This window comes from Physeter macrocephalus, chromosome 12, assembly GCF_002837175.3.
Source record: "Physeter macrocephalus isolate SW-GA chromosome 12, ASM283717v5, whole genome shotgun sequence".
NCBI classification, from domain to species: Eukaryota; Metazoa; Chordata; class Mammalia; order Artiodactyla; family Physeteridae; genus Physeter; species Physeter macrocephalus.
The window spans coordinates 27,845,228-27,848,765 of NC_041225.1; positions in this window are offsets into that span (position 1 = coordinate 27,845,228).

Consider the following 3,538-nt stretch of genomic DNA (forward strand, 5'->3'; position numbering starts at 1 on the left):
TGCGGAGCACAGGCTCCGGACGCGCAGGCTCAGCGGCCACGGCTCACGGGCCCAGCCGCTCCGCGGCACGTGGGATCCTCCCGGACCGGGGCTCGAACCCGCGTCCCCGGCATCGGCAGGCGGACTCTCAACCGCTGCGCCACCAGGGAAGCCCCTTCTTTATGTCTTAATTGTTTGAGTTTTTAATCCTCCTCATCATGGTAGTAATGAAGATGCCAAGAAAACAACAGCAGCCGTTGAATGAACTCTTCCTCCTCTGCGTTTCTTCTTCTGTCTTCACAGCGATGAGGTAAGGCGGGGAGGTGTTGCTCAGAAGTGGAGAGTGGGGCTCAGGAAGGTCACTTGAGTTGCCCACGGGTACGTGTCTGGCGAGTCTCCTGATCCCCAACGTAAATTGTATTTATTCAGTCTTCATTCTGAAGGAAAAGAAAATTTCCCAAAAAGAAATTTTGTTAAATCCAAAGTAACCAAAGTCATGGCTTTGTTTCATTTATTTTTTCATAGCAGACACATGTAGCTGTTTCTTGCTTTAATCCCTTGAGCTTCCATGAACATTTCCTAGGTCAATCAGTCAATGCGTTTTCTGAGCAAAAAAAAATGTATGGCAGTTCAGACATGAAAATGCCTTTTTTCTTTCCTCCAAATAAAACTAACGCAATGTAGCAGGTACTCCCTAGCAAAAACATCTCTCTTACTTACTTAGTCACGATGAATAGATTTCTGTTGGAGCCAGGCTGAGCTCCACAAGACATGAAAGCTCTTTATATAAGTACATCATGACCAATAAGCAGCCTAATATCTCTTAGAACCATTGGAAAGTAACAAATAGAAAAAAATAAGAAAAATATTACAAAATGTTATGGAACAGTTTGTGCATTTCTTCTCTGTCTTCAATCTAGCAGCATGTTCTTGATCTAAAAGAAATATCACCTTTCAAGTTTCCACGTTGTCAAATTATTTAAAACTCCACAGCTGGGAATCCAGAATTGTGTGTAGGGTGAGGGGTGGATTTTTCTGTTCAAGCACAGTGAAATGAGCTCGTGGGTAGATCGCCGGTACCATGTTGGGATTATCTTTAGGCCTCGTCAGATACGCAAAAGAAAAGGGCAAACCCGTCTTTGGATAAATCAAATGACAACCAGAGGACATAGGATGTGAGTGCTCAAAATAAGATGCTCTTCTTCCTTCATAAATGTTTTCTCGGGGCAGCCACGTGGCAGGCGCAGGCCTGGAGGTGGTGAGGACAGGACCAGAGCCTGAGGTCTTGGACAGAGAGATGGAGAGACTCGGGTTGGATGCTATTTACACGTGCAAATGGCCTGTTCATGGTGGGAAACTGTATTGATGGGCACAGAAACAGAGGCATTTCTGCTGATTTACAAGCCAGAATGCAGACAGGCTTACTCTTCCCAGCGTCTGACCTTCTCTGCTGCAGCAGCTTTGCAGAGACTCTGGCCCGGACATGGGGGACTCAGTTCTGCCCTCAGCAGCCCAGCTCTTGCGGGGACGAGGCAGGAGCGGTTCCGGCCGCCTCACCGTGTGATGCCACCTCGCGGCCACTCCGGGGACCATTAGACGTCGCCTTCCTCTTTCCATCTGAGCAGGACACGCTTGCTTAGAGTTGCTGCGGTGGGCAGTGATTTCTGAGGCCAACACCTAAACAAATTGCCACTCTCCAGCCTCCAAGTTGTAACTCCTCCCTTCTGTGTCCACTACCTGCTTCCTTAACTTCCCTGGACCACGTTGGGTTCCTCCCAGGTGTGGCCAGGAAAGCGCCAGCGGGCACTTCTGTCACATCTGCCGGGTCCTCCCTGTGTGCGGCCCCAGCTCATCTTGTACCTACATACGAGGTGGGCTCATTTAAATCTGACGACAGTCTCATTGGGGGGCGGTGTTTATCTTCCCCTTTTGCAGATGAGCAAACCGAGGCTCTGAGAAAAATGAAGTGACACGTTGGGTCCGTGGCAGAGCAGGACCAGGATCCAGGTCTGGAATCTGGCCCAGAGGACGGAGTCACTGGAGGAGCCAGAGCTGTGTGTCCGGACTTGCATCCCAGCTCCGCCACCTCCCACCAGCGCCGGGTCAGCGTCTCAGCCTCTCCAAGCTTTGCTGCATTGTCTGTGGAGCAGGATGGACGCCCCCCCCCGCCCCACGGGATGCTGCTGCCCTGTGGTCCAGTCTGCATCAAAGACAGAGCCCAGGACGGGGGCGGCACGCGGCCTTTGCCTGACAAACGCCAGTTCCTGTCTCCCCTTCACATTCCTGTTCTGGGGCCCACGCAGGCAGAGGTGGAGCAAACGCGTCACACTTACTGTTAGAATGTTGAATCCACGTTGGCATTTTACCCAACAAATGATTTACCCACGGGGATACCAATTTTTAGAGAGTTTATTCTGGACATGGTCGCAAAGCTGGAAGAAGCCAGAGGGACTCAGGACACAAGCAGGTGCCCCTCCAGCCTGTGGTCACGGCCGACCTCATCCCCGCGCTGGGCGGGGCTCTGCGTGGTGCTCAGCGGGACGCCCTCCACCCACGCTTGTCTCACCCGTGTTTCAGCCAGTCGCGTCCACAGACCCGCCGAGGGCATGCAGGCCTGCGGGCGCACACGGGCGGGTGCACATCGGCGGACGCTCCCCCCAGCAGTCCCCCCTCCGTCCTTCCTCCAGGGGCTCGGAGCAGCAAGTGCCACCACAGCCTCGAGGACAGTGGGTGAGGGGTCGGGGAAGAGGGGGAAGTGAAAGAAGAGAAGGAGGACCAGAGGGCTGAGTGGAGTGAGGGCATTCGTGACTGGCAGGCATGAGACCCGTGTGTGCGTGTGTGAGTGACGTCAGCAGGGGAACCAGAAGATAAAGATCCCAAACAACTTTTTAAAGGAAAGCCATTGCTTTCAAGAACCTGCTTATTTGGAATTGCCAGCCCTGGCGGACGTAAAGAAAATACGTCCAGTTTACACCTGGGATCGCGGGTTGACGCTGGCTGGTAAGGGGCAGCCCTGTGTGCCAGGATGCGTGCCATGTGCTGGAGCTGGGCAGCGCTGCCTGGGACACTACCCGAGCCCGGGACTTGATTTGGGGCTTTGAGGCTCAAACTGGCACCATGTGCGGTTGAACTCAGATGTCAAATGTGTCCACGGCTCTGAAGCTTTTGACGCTGTGACATCCATCACAGTTGGTGATGGGCGCTCGTGTGTATATCAGGACACATGGTCAACGAGGGCTGCAGAGATGGCAGTTTAGGAAAGCAGAGAGGCATTTTCCCTTTAGAAATATCAACAGCCCGTGTTGCCACAGGAAAACTTATCTGGGGTAACGTTACCGGACCTGACGCCCCCTTGGTTCCTGCTCACGCAGAGACACCACGAACGGTGACGGAGTAGAGGCTGTCTGGTACAGACAGACACAAGGGGTTGTTTCTTCAAAGTCACTTCTTTAATTTGGAGCTAAGGACTGAGAGTAAACTGCAAAATTTTAATTGCCAAAAAGAGTATGTACGTGTGGATTTGATCATGATAAAATAGGGGTGTGACTTTATTTACTCA